Consider the following 14,431-nt stretch of genomic DNA (forward strand, 5'->3'; position numbering starts at 1 on the left):
ATTTTTAGTCTAGTCATTCAACCAAAAGTGAGCTTCATCCCTGAGCAAAATTCTCTTCTGAAAATAGTGGCCCATGTTTTTCTGGTTTTGACCACATTCATCGAATATGGGCGTGCTTGATGGTCGTTCGGGTTAAATTCTTGCACGTGTTGGATTTTTAAACCCACAAGATTATTTAGAACAGATAAGTAAATGAGAATTGCACCGCAACCTAGTCGCTCTTGTGTCCACTTCTAAGTCACAACGTCTCACCTGGCCCCAGCAAATTGATCGACAAACTACTCATAGGAATGGAGAAGAGCCAGTGATATTTCGCCACTTAGATCCTTCTTGCTTTGCTAAGAGATTACCTTACCTCGCCAAACCATTCTGCTGTCTTTTAGAGCAGCATGTGTTTAGCGACTTGACCGATTACTTGGTGAACCGGTGTGAGTTTCAGCTAGACTACAAGTGCCGCCGTCGGACATGTGCCCATGGCACCCGACACACAGACGCAGGCGGGTCATTGCAGCTTAGATAGTTGAAATCTTACCGAATTCTGCTTTCGGAACTCAAGCCACCACTCCATATGTGATAATCGGTCGCACGATCATGGTTTACAACCACGTGCCAATCCTTGACTTGCAGCCACAGGATCTACCACCAAGCTGATTGCACACCATAAGTGCCTTCGTAGCTTTGATCAGATCAACGTGCTGCTTCCATCGCCGAGTGGCTCACACCTCCTTATGGTCAATCCCTTGTAGATGGAAGCAGCTCCAAATATTGCGCGGATTGGGGGATGGACTCATTCCTAACATGAAAAATACAATCCTGCTTTCTAACCTTAAGACTTTGTCCACAAATAGCCGAAACCAAAAAAAAAAACAGTACTAAAAGCTAACTAATATAATTTTAAAAATTTTTTACACCATGCAACAAAGTCTATTTTAAAAATTACGCAGTTTTATCCGCAAGTAAATCGCTTCCTCCTCTTAACACCGGGGCCTTAATGTGATTCTTATCTTCTTATAAATAAAACTAAAACAAAAGTGCCGAACTCTGCACCACTCAGTAGAGCATCTCCCCTACAATTGTGATATTTACAAACATACTTATCTCGCAGCAATAACAACAACAGTGCCAACTGCAAATGACAGTAATTCGACGCGTGAAAGTGTGGGAGTCGCTGTGGCATCCACTGTGTGAGCGCCGTGCTGACAATTGTTCAAAGATGCTTTTTATGCAGTGTTTTTGTTAGTTTGTTGTTTTTTTTTTTAGTTTTTGTAATGGGCAATTTTTGCTGCCTGCCAAGCGTACAATTATTTAACTAATCACTGCAGCGTGTGCCTGAACGGCTGAGTGAATGGGCGAGTGCTACAACGCGGTTTTGACGCCTTGCAACTGCGGCAAGTAAAAAAGGTGCCGCTAAGCAACGCTCAGGCGACACTTGTTGCACGCGGTTTTTTGTTTAGAAATTTTTTCAACGTGCACCTCACACATTCATGCCAACATGCCACACGGCAATGCTTTGTAGTTGTTGTTTGTATGCGGTTTTTCATGCCACTTTGATGGCATCTCTTCTTTGAAGGCATTTCTCACTGGTGTAGCTTTAGTAGATTCTGATTTTTGCTCCAACTCTGCCGCATTCCCGCATTGCCGCTTGATGTTGCGGAAACGGAAGGTGGCATTTATTTATTTACTATGCGAGTGAAATGCTTATTTAGCTGGCAACTACACTTTTTTCAGCTTTTCGGGAAGCTGATGAGCAGCTCTACTCTTTGTTTACTCTGTGAAGCGGGCGAAAGGCAGAAGCTGGCGCTTGAGACCTATTTAAGTAATAAGATTGCGGAAATGAAGACGATGCGGCGTTTCAAATGCCGGCATAATGAAAAGATATGACATGAAACAAATTCGAGCGGCTTGAGGAAACTAGCGATCAGGTAGTGATTGGCAAAACTAAAGCTGAAAAAATATTAAAGCGTTTAAAGACTCTTGAATGTAAACCAAAAGTTCACTAAAAGGTAGTTTCGAGTTAGTTACTAGCCATTCTAGTAACTTCTGATTGAGATTTTATTTTCATGAAATATCTTTATTAAATTCAGCATTCATTATTATCCAAGTAATGCTACAATATCCGAAGAAATAATTCAGATCCGATCCCTATAGCATATATCTGCCATATAAACTGACCGATCTAAATAAAGTTTTTGTATGAAAAACTTTTTTATTTGACAAGATATCTGCACGAAATTTAGCACAGACTATTTTCTAAAGCGGCTCTGTAATCTCTGAAGAAATTATTAAGATCGTACTACTATAGCATATAGCTACCATACAAACTGAACAGTCCAAAAGAAGTCCTTGTATGGAAAACTTGTTTATTTGATGTGATATCATTACGAAATTTGACAAGAATCATTGACCAAAGCAACGCTATAAGCTCCGTTGAAAATTTCCAGATCGGACCACTATAGCATATAGCTGTCATACAAATTTAACTATGTTTAAAAAATTCCAATTAAATAGTAAAAAAAATTGTTTGCCCGCAAAGACTTGCTTATTACAACTTTCACACCGTTATAATTAGTGAAATTATCAAAATAATATGAAATTTACAAACGTAAAAATGCAAATTTCTTTCCTTCACCATGAATTCACCAAAAATATTCAAATTTCTACGTCAACAACACCGAACAATGGCAACTGCGCGCTTAGAGATTCGAAAATAATGCAAATGCCACGAATTAGCAAAATTCTCACTATTCAAGCATTAATGGGATGTTGCACTGAATTCGAAATGCCACAACAGATAGCATGTAAATGTTTGCCATGTGTATATGTATGTATGGCTATGTGTATATGCTTGCATGACTAACGTCGATTTACACATGTAACATAGTTGCTGTTGTTTTTGTTGTCGTGCTAACAACCTTGTGGCAGAAGTTCAGTTCACATTGCTCTTTAATCACTAGCGGAGGCGTGAAGTGTGTGTTTGTATGTGTGTGAGTGAGTGTGCTATAATTTCAAAAAACCCCTTAATTTATCAAAGCTCATATTAAAAAACTTTTAATTGTTTAAAAGTAAAAGTGCACAAATGCAACATGCAACATGCAACCTCATCAGGCAGTCACAAGTGTAGCGGCCATGCACTTGAGTTGCCTTTGAGCGTAGTGAAGCCGCCATTGTTTTGAGTTGCACTGGCAAATTTGTCAAATAGCTGGCAGCATTTTCCCTTATCACCATTGCATTGAAATCGCAGATATTTTATATATTTCATTGTGATTAGCGACACTCGCTTGCAGCAAATTAAGTTTTAAAGGCGAAAGCGTAAAGTAACCTGCATTGTCGCAGATGCGGTGAGAGAGAAAAGTTGCTTTAGATAGCTATGTATCTTCCAAATGCTTAGAAGGTTTTCCCTACATTAAATTTGCCACGGCTTTAGTGATTCCTGAACTGTATGCCACAAAATTCTCATACCCATTTAAACGAAAAGGGGCGAAATGAGCTTCGAAAGGTCCTTAGTCATGCTCTTAAAAGACCAATAAATTAGAAGCAATTTATACACGTACCACTGACCAAAGCTAACTCTTAATTAGATTGCGGAAAGTCTACACAGTTATGTCCAATAAACCCTTAACTAAACTTTGGTCTTCCGTTCACCCGACAGTCGGGTCTAAGTAACCGGAACGGACCCGAACTTTCATACGGTCGAAATTGCTTCGGCAATGTGCAGCGTCCTTCAGAAAAGTAACTATACATTCTGTCAGTCAGTGATAGATAATGATGTGAGTACGCACTCTGATATAAGAATGGTGATAATAGCCTTGAGCTCAATAACCGTGTTCAGGGCTGGTTAAGCCATATCGAACTTCGGTATCAATGAATTCGATTCGCTCTGTGATAATACTAGTATGGCTGCCGTCCACAGTGTAATTGCAGGTAACTGTACAAATGACGAGTTGGCAAGGAAAGTCATCCTGGCACTGATATCAGTAGAATGGGATCGGATTTGTGTTTCCATCTCCTTGTGTGCTCTACTAATGAAAAGCTGCGCTTCGCAGGAGCTCGCCCCGTGCTGGGCTAAAATCCATTCATGCGCTGTCACAAAATCCTTTTGGTCCAAGTTTGATTGTAAGATATCCTGTGAGTTGTGGCTGCTCTAACTGGCCATTGCCCTATCGGCCTACAAGCTGTAACCTTAAAGATCTTACCAATAGTCAGCTGCAGAAGTTGTATGAAGAAAACCAGCTGGAAATATTTCTACAGTAGCTTCTTGATCGCCAAGATTAAGCTCTCAGATAGCCCACCGAGCTGGTGGGAATAAAAATAAAGCACCTGAGCAAATTGTATGGTCCGTTTTGCTGACATATTGGATCGAATTGAGGTGATATGTTTTTATGGCTTAACAACAGACAGCCTCTAGTAGCCCAAGCATGGTCACTAGAACAGCCATCGAACCGAACCTAATCTAACACTTAAATAAAATTAATTTGTGTACAAGCTAGATATGAACTATCCACCAATGTCTTAACTGTATATTTAAATCCTTTTCCATACTTTCGTCCTCTCCTCTGACTAATCAAAAGAAAGATGATTTATACCCTTTTACGCTATAAAAATGCAACTGTGAAGGGCATTATGGCTCAGTGCAGCAGCAGTAAACTTTTTTCTTGTTTTTCACCATCTGGTTACCTCATAATTTTTATTGTCATAATGTAAGTTGTCAGTTGAGAAATTTCAAAATCACATCAACACATCAATATCATCTTCAACACATTTCCTCATCGGAAATTTGGGGCATTAATGTGAAAAAATTATGTTTTTTAGCAAAACCAACAACAATGGCCTGCGCAATAACTACAATAACTGTCGATTACAATCATTTACAAGCGAGTGCGACTAAAAATTGTGTAATCCCTTGCTGGAACTGCGAGTGAAGTGCAATCATTTCCTGTACATTTTCGCCAACAACAACAACCGAAGACAGTTTTTCCTACTTCATTCACAATTTTTTGTACGATTTTATATAATGCGCGCATATGCAACTCACGCCGGGCAGACGCGTCAAGTGGTATGTAGCAAGTAGCAAGTGGTGTGTAAGGGGCAGCGCTGAGCAGGCGCACGACTCCTTTTCGCATTTTCATTTCAATTGAGTTTTCATATTTTCTCATGCCGCTGCAAACATTGTTTCGAATTTTTGCATTTTAATTTCTGGCACTTTCTTTTCGGCCAATTACCAGACCGGCAACGCAATAATAATGAAAATTAATTTATTACACAACAATTTTCGCATTAAAACAACGCCAACAAGCAATAAATGAAACAAAAACAACGCCAAGGGTGGTTTGGCAGACAGGCGTGCGGAGAACGTTTAAGGCAAATGCGCTTCGCGAATGAAAGCTACAAAAGCAAAAGGCTGAAATACTAAATTATTAACATTACAATTGAAATTTGTTCGAAATGCGACTCTGCGCGTCGCACTGAAAACAAAAAAATAAACCGTTAACTGATTAGTGGCATTTAAGCTATAATGCCCTTCACAGATGCATTTTTATGGCATATAACCTTTTAAAAAAAAGTGTATTTATTCTGATTTTGGACCGTCAGTTTGTTTTCCATGCAAGAGCTTGATCGGTCTGTTTATATGGCAGCTATATGCCATAGTGGTCCGATCTGAACCTTATATTGGCAGATTATAGCGATGCTTTGGTTATTAATCCATGCAAAATTTTGTGAATATATCTTAGCAACTAAAAAAGTTTTCCATGCAAGAGCTTCAGTTTAATCGGTCTGTTTGTATGACAGCTATATGCTAAAGTTGTCCGATCTAAACGAAATGCCATGGAAAACAATATGTGCCAAATTTTGTGAAGATAACTTTACAAGTAAAATAGCTTTCCATACAAGGACTATTACCTATTCAGGGTATATAAAGCTTGAAGAAATGCTTAAAAAACTACAAACCGAAATTTCCACCAAAAACTATTAAGTCCGCTCATCGTCATCTACGTTTAATGTCTATTTTGCGTGGGTAAACGAAAAGAAAGAAAACGCAAAGCCAAGAAATGGAATGTTGCAAGCGCATGCCGAAAACAATGGCAAATGCCATATCCATTAGTAAGTGTACATTAAGCGCATTGTACCTCACTTAGTAAACGAAATGTAAACAAGTCAGTAAAAGCATGGAAACAGCACATAAGTATTTCTAGATCAAGCGCATGCGCATGCGCCTTCGCAACTTTGCTGCTTTTGCCGGGCGCGGGTGTGCATCGGGCGTCGTGGTCATTCAGCGTAACTACCAGCGCTCATCGTTAAGTTGTTTTGGTGCGATTAACATTGCTGTTGTTGGGACGTGTATGTCCATAAAATGTTCATTCGTCATGAAACAATTCCAGTTTGCTTTGCAGAGTCATCGCAGGCCTTAAGTGGTGGGTGTGTCTGTGTCGCTTTCGTTTACTTGAAGCTTTTCACTTTTCTATAGTTTAGAATATTTCATTTGTTTGACTTTCGAATTGAAATTTTGAAACTCAGAACACAAAAATTTTGATGGAAATGTATACTATTGGATGAAAGTGGATCTCTTAAGATCGACCTTGACGTAAAGAGGGCCAAAATGATATTGCGACAGCGCATGAACCAATAATAGCTCAGCGTAAACCAAGCTCCCACGAAGCATAGCTATCCCGTGGTTGAACACACGAGGAGAGTGGAGCACCGACCACTTCCAATTCTACAGATAGCGAGCCTTTAATCGGCAGCTCGTCAGCTTTCCAGTTATCTGTAACTCGGCTGTCGCCTGGCACCCTGATATAGAATTTAGGTATTCCTTAACCAGCCCGAGCGTACGGTTAGTCAGCTTCAGCAGGGGGTTTAATTCTCTAGCAGTAAATCTTCTTCTTTATTGTCGTAGACGGAGTTTACAACCGTTGAAGTTTTTCTTCTTCTTCGTCTCCTTTCAGTAAATCTACAGCTCCCTTTATACAGGCTTCAAAAATACTGCAATAGTCAGGAAGTCTGGAGATAAAGTTGACCCATTCGTAAAGAAGCTCAAAGTCAATTCCCCCATAACGGCTTCTACTTACCCAAAACTCTATCGAATGTATGCGGTTAGAGAAAAAGCCGTCAGAGTTTGGTTTGGTTCCATTCAACTATGTGATCTAAAAGATCGGGTATAAATTCAAAACGTGTGAAGATTTCCAAATGTTCAGACATGTGCTCATTTGGAAAGTCAGATTCTCTCTCATCCAAAACTCTACCGTATGAAGGAAGGTAGAGAAAAAGATACCAGAGTTTGGTTGAGTGACTCTATTATCCAAAATATCCGGTATGTAGTCAAAGCCTGTGAGGATATCCGAATGATCAGACATGTATTCATCCAGAAACCCAGATTCTCTGAGTCTGATAATAACTTTCGCGGCCATACACCTTCGCAGAATAGCATTAGTTGCTATGGTTGGAGTGAACCTTAGTGCAGCACTCAAGCAAGTATGATTTTTTCAACGGCCCTGCAACACTCAATGACTCTGTAGAACATAACTGACATTGATTATGGCGTCATAGAGCCAGATCACTACTTCTGGTGAGAAACCCACCTTCTGTCAGTAGCTTCTCTGCAACAGTATAAGGCAAACAATTTCCGTACTCTCTCCTCGATATTAGGTTTCATGGGAGCTTGCTATCTAGGACGAGCCCTAAACTCTTCACCGTATCTGCAGGTTGAAATCGGATGCTTCCTATCCGCGACAGTGGTGCCTCCGACATCTTCTAACTCTTAGTAAATAAAGACATATCAATTTTACTTGGGTTAAAGGCGAGGACACTTCCAGCCGCCCAAAAGGTACACGCTGAGATACGCGTTCATCAACACGTACACGGTACTCAGAACTTTCTTTTGATTATGAGTGCTACATCATCTGCATAAGCGATCACCTAGTAGCCTCGATTCTCAAGTTTTTTCAGCAGGCCGTTGACGGCTCTCACTCTGTATGTTTGTATGTAGCAGCACCTGCACACCATGACAAATATTAGTTGCATTAATAAACTCTAAGTCACATATTTCCACCTTTTTCTCAAGTCAAATTTCTTCTGGCTTCCCTTCGGACTGTCAACTTGACGTTTGCTCAGTCAATTCGCTTCGCGTTCCATTCAACCGCGCCGCCGTAACGAATTTAGTAATTGCAGGCACAAGCGTAATTAGCCCAATGCCGGTAATCTATTCTTAAAATCAACAACAACAACGTCCAAAATTAACAAAAACAAATGCATTTAAGAAAAATTTAAACAAAGCAGTTTTGATTCTGAAAAGAAAATTTAGAAATTTCCAAAATTAAGCAAACACATAGCAACAGAATGGAGGGCAGAGGGTGTGCCGTGAAAAAAGTGCTCTAATCGGAGCGCATCCATCACGAAATATTGACCCACTTCTCGGCGGTCGGTCTTTTGTTTCAGACGTCAATTAGCCAGACATTGTATTTGTACGGTTCGGTGGAAGAGCGCGTGAACTTCGGCAGCGTAGCTTTAGGTCGCTGCCAGTGCCGCCAATGCGGGTTCTCTATGTGAGAGTATGGGTGTCATTAGTGTACGAAAGCGCTGGAGAAAAAAAGGAAAGAAGCTGAAAGCGCTGGAATAAAATGAAACTGTAGCAGGCGCACACACACACCTCTCTATATATGTGAACGTGTGTATTTTGTGCTGGACTTCTATTGTTTCAGCGCTTTGAAGCCATCTCGTGCGCTTAGTTATTAATCTTTCGTTGCTGCTAAGTTTTTGATCGACTCCGGCGTAGCTTCGAGTGAGGATTAATTACAGTTGGTTTTTATTGTAATTACAAGCAATTCCGTACGAAGGCGCTCAGGAAAGAATAAGTGATTTAGATTGACCAATTTTATTTGGAAATATTTTAGAAAGTACATTTTTTTACTTTTTGTGAAATTGAAGTTATGAAAATGTTACCCAAATACTGTATAAACAGAATGTTATTCCAAGTACCTTAGAACCTCTGTTAACAGACAAGACAGTATTGGTCTACGCCCAACTGACTTAACCTATAGCTAGTGTCCATTTGGTTTCTGTATTCGATAAATGTTTTCATTAAGCAAAAAGCTTTCACGGCTATGAAAGCTTTATTGCGCTATCTTAGCTTAGTTTTTAACAGCTAGTTACTGTATTCAATAAATCATTATGTTAAGCAATAAGTTTTTACATGTGTGAAAGTTCTATTAGTTTTACCGAAAGTTCTATAAGCTTTACCGAAAGATTTATAACTTTTACCGTAAGCTCTATTTTTGACAGTTGATTACTGTATCCAATAAAAATATTTCCCTTGAGAAAAAAGCTTTCACACATATGAAAGCTTTATAGGTTTAACCGAAAGCTCAGGTTTTGAAACTCAAATTCGTTTTCTCAGTAATATGCACTGCTAAGCGAAACTTTACTGCACCTTCAATTTCTATCCCCTAAAAAATATCTGAAAGAAAGCTTTAAAGCACCTAAAAAGTAATGCTATAATTTGATTTTAAACTTTACATATGTTTCCAAGCTTCGAGCTTGACTGATGATTATCACGCATCTAAAGATCAAATATCATCCAAAGCAATTAAATAAAAATAGATTAGTAAGTTAAATTACAAAAACAAATGTGTACAAAATAACAGAGTTGTGTTGCATGCATTTGAAATGAGGAGAAAGCCAGCGAGTGGTGCAGCCACAAGCAGAATCATGTAGAACGCAAGCATAATTAGATCTACTGGCTGCGCAAGTGCATTGTTCTACTGAGGCTTAATTAAAAACAAAAAAATGGGCTGCCACGCCCACTGACCGGCATCACATGGCCAAAGAAAGTGAAACGAATTGGTGCAGTAATAAAGAAACGCAGTTTAAAATAACAATAACAAGTGACTTTTAAAACCAAAAGTTTGGAATATAATTCTAAGAGGGGCCTTTCTCAGAAAGGTATCTTGAAACGCATATACATGTAGGGTCCGGAGCGTTATTGATAAATTAGAAAATTTAATGGAATTGAAAACTTAGTGCTAAAACAAAGTCTCAAGTACTCATAGTACTCAACCAAAAGCATTCCACTACGCTAATGAGAATAGCATCACTCTTTCATATAGCTGCCATACAAGCTGAATGATCACACTTAAGTTCTTGTATGGAAAACTTTTTTATTTGACGAGATATCTTTACCAAATTTGGTATGAACTAGTTTTTAAGGTTATAGTGAAATCACTGAAGAAATTGTTCAGATCGGACTACTATAGCATATAGCTGCCATACAAACTGAATAATCGTAATTAAGTTCTTGTATGGAAAACTTTTTTATTTGAGAAGATATCTTCAGGAAATTTGACTAATACAACGCTAAATTATCAGAAGAAATTGGTCAAATCGCAGTACTATAACATTAAGTTGCCATATAAACTGTACCATCAAAATTATATAGGCCTACTATATCGTATAGCTAATCGAGTTCTTGTATGGAAATTTTTGTATTTGTGAAGAATATATAGTCGTGCTGATATTCTAGCGCTGATCGACAAAGAGTTACACGCGAGCCTTCCTATATAGACATAAATATATGTATAGTATATGTAAAGACACATGCATACATACATAAAGATACATAGATGTGTGAGTCCACCAATTGCATGCAAATGTTCCATGTCAATCCAAGCGAGCCAGCGAGCAAAGACATATATGCACTACCCAATAGCCAACATTGCTTTATTTTAGCTACAACAAGTCCTCCGCACTCCAACGCTCCCCTCTCTGAGTTACATGAGTTACATGTGAGCATTTGCGCGCCACTGGCAACTTTGTATGTAATAACTTCATTGGTATTTTTTGTGCGCGCATATATGTAATAAGAGTTGTTGTTGTTGTTGCTTGCATTATTTGTAACTCTATTTTGCGTCATTTTCGTTATGATTTTTTCAAACACATATTGCATTGACTACGAAAGATTTCCTTAAGTTGTCTTGCCTCTTGTTATTGTCTTCTCTCTTGTTGTTGTCGCCATTTTTTCTGTGATCCGTCTGCTTAGAGCTCAATGCTCGCATGATGATGCGGAAAAGTGCAACGCACAAGCGACGCTTGCATGTAAGTAAGTGTATTCGAACTTATACAAACGCACATAGCGACGCATGCGCGTTGCTGCGCTTGCCCTTCTGCTCGTGCAGCGCCTTCGTACAACTGGCGCGTCATTGGTAAAGTGGCACTTGGCGTCTTTATTGCTGCGGGCTCTTACTAATTCGTCATCATTGAACTGCTAATGAACTCAAAGGGTTCATATGATACACGGTAAACAAGCAGTTGGAGAAATATAGATTGAAGTGCACGACAGAAAAGCTGCTGCTGCATGTTGGTTGGGCGAAAAGGGATAGAAAATGTTCCGCTATTACATTGTCAAGTTCAAAAGTCAAGCATAATTTGGAATGATGTAGCGTTTTGATCTGTAAATACTTAAAAAATCTTTTTATTTCCTATAAGTCAGTAGTTGACTTTGTCACTGTAGCCTAAACTAGCATCTGTCACATAATAAACAGGCGTGAGAGCATGAATCTTACTTAATAACCGCTTTTGAGCTTATGTCGTTTGGAGAGTTAGAAATGAGTAGCACATTGTTTTGTGCTCGTCAAATGACATTTTCAATCACGAGTTCCCAGCTCTTTATGAGCACTCGTCACCTAAGAACTTCTTCTTCTTTATTGACGAAGTTACCGTTTACACCGTTATAGCCGAGTTTACAATAGCGCGCCAATCGTTTTTCCATTTCGCTTTTTGGTAGCAATTTAAAATTCCAATTGCAGCCAGGTACTTCTCCACCTGATCTCTTCAACGAAGTAGAGGTCTTCCTCCTTCTATTTCAGAGTTGGATTGTTTTCATCCATTCGGTAATATTTTAATTCCATAGACATTATTAAGAGCGTGGAATCAAGGTTAGGTTAGGTTAGTGAGTTGATCTCTCCTGCGGAATTTGTCTATCTTTATACATAGTGATGTTGTAGCCATCCATTAGCAACAACTATTTGTTGGCATACCTGTGAGTTGTTGTCAATACTTATCCCGGCCCACTCTCATCTCTTTGCGCGGCAACTCTTTTATGGTATCCGTATGAGGACGAACCGCAGTGCAGAGTTCCGGTCCTACCATAGTAGCAGCTACAGAGCTGGCAAGCTCGGCAGGCAGTTCATCCCCGGTCACAGGGGTTTTGACCTGCCATCCATATGAGATGCACTTGGTAACGATCTGAGACCGCTTTAAGCACCGCTTAACTATTGCTGAGTATGGCGATACTTTCATTGCGATAGTTGCGTTGGAGATTTATCTCTACAGACCAACAAATAGCAAATATAGCAAAGATTTCTGCTTGGAAAATGCTTCAAAAAAGTCCTATGGGTATAAAAAGTTTGATACGCGGCTCTTTGAAATCGGCTGTATTGCCTTGCCTACCAAGTGGAGAAGGAGCTCCACCTGGTCTGTCCAACGAACTTGAGGCCTTCCTTTGATTCCACCGACGGGTACTGAATTGAAAGCCTTCTAAGCTGGAATGATCCACAGATAAACATCCACATACTTCTAATCAAAAGTGGAATCCAAAGTGAATCCCATATATTTGACCTCATGAGTCATTTCTTACTCTCTGCCGTCAAAGGATAAGTTCCTAAGACCCGGCCGGAAACAGCTTATGCTCAAAGTCGTGAGTAAGAGACGGATCAAAAATAAACAAAGTTCCCACTACCACTCGATAGAAGGGACTGTAGGAAGATCATAAGAGTTCTCACAGGACACAATCTGGTAGCGTCACATTCCTGCGGAATGAGTCTGATAGCTCAAGAAGATTGCAGAAAATGTTAAGACTAAGATACCAGGGAAAGAATGGAGCATCTCTTGTGCACTTGTCCCTCATTAGCAAGGCAAGGCTTCAAGCTTTGACTGCGCCACGGTATCTAGTGCTGGAAAAAGCATCTTGAGTCAGGCCTCCAATCCTATCGATATACGCATCAAGCGCAGGCATCCTCATCAACTATGTAAGGGCACTCCATCTAGCAAAACTAAGGACCACAACTGGTCTAAGCGTGGCTCATTAGCCTATCAGACTAACCTAAGCTCTGTACCAAACGCAGTACCATATAAGAAGAAGAAAGCTAATACATACACGCATCGGTATTTCTGCAATTCTTACCATTTTTATGACATCCACTTCCTAGTATTATTTTCACTGTCCGCGCGTGGTCAAATGAAACTGAGTAGACGGTAAATTTGTATGAAACTGCTCTATTATCGAATGCAGAGATCATGCCGTAATATTGTTTCTCACTTGCAACAACAACTAATTGAGCACTTAAAACCCTGCTGTATGAGTATTATTAGCAGTAATTTATAGAGACGCGCGCGAAGAGCGGGGAATTTATGACACTTGGGGTCGTTGCAAGTGCGTATAAGTAATAATTTTCGCGACTTAAGCATAGTTATTGCAGGCAGTGCAACGCAGCGACACGTAGGCGCTTATACTTGTGTATTGGTATATGTATGTGTTTGTGTTTGTGTGTGAATGTGTGTTTGTAGCTGTTAATACAATTTACTGACTAATTAAATGTGAATGCGCTGCGTTTATAACACTTTAGAGCCGAGAACAGCACAAAACTAACAGTGAATACAACAAAGCAGCGCATAATTTACTACCACACACACACAAATGCGATGTTGCGCGCATGCGCTGGTCACCCTTTCGTTCTACAAGCACTTCCTCGACAATACATGGCTTGTAAGCACAAGAAAATTATGTCTGAGCAGCAAGACACAAAGATCACACACACATACACCGAGAAGCTAAGCCACTGCTGCACGATAAAGAAGCAAATCGAAACAACAAAAGCAACCGTTGAAACACCGTTGCTATTTAATTTGTCTTTCGCGTTGTCGTGTATGTTTGTTGGCCTGTGTGTATGCCTGCGTCTTTGCTACAATTTTCCTGCTACCGTTGTTGCTGTGTATGGCTTGATTGCTGGTTGCACGTTGCACGGGTTCATTCATTACAAATTTCAAATTGAGTCGCTACTTGCCACGCCAACAACAGCAAACAACAAATAGCTGCATGCTAATGCCTGCGTTATTGTTGTTATTGCTGTTGTTACAGCAACTGCCATGGCATAGCCAATTTCCAGTTACGGTGTTGCCATTGTTTGCACGCCGCTCATAGCGCAACGGTCGTGTTTAGGCGTAGACAATGGACGGCCGCTACCACACGCCCCGCCGCTGCCGCTGCCCCGACCAAACTCTATTAAGACTCCACAAGTCCAAAGCGTCGTTCAGCAAAATGAAGCAAAGCAAAACAAAAGTATCATTGCTGTTGGGAAAAAGACGAATAAAATTAGCCAAGTGGCAGCGCGTAGTCAGTCGCACAAGCGTCCCATAGCCGGCTAAGCTAGGCGGAGAGAAACTCAAA

This window comes from Bactrocera tryoni, chromosome 5 (genome assembly GCF_016617805.1).
Source record: "Bactrocera tryoni isolate S06 chromosome 5, CSIRO_BtryS06_freeze2, whole genome shotgun sequence".
Classification (NCBI taxonomy): domain Eukaryota; kingdom Metazoa; phylum Arthropoda; class Insecta; order Diptera; family Tephritidae; genus Bactrocera; species Bactrocera tryoni.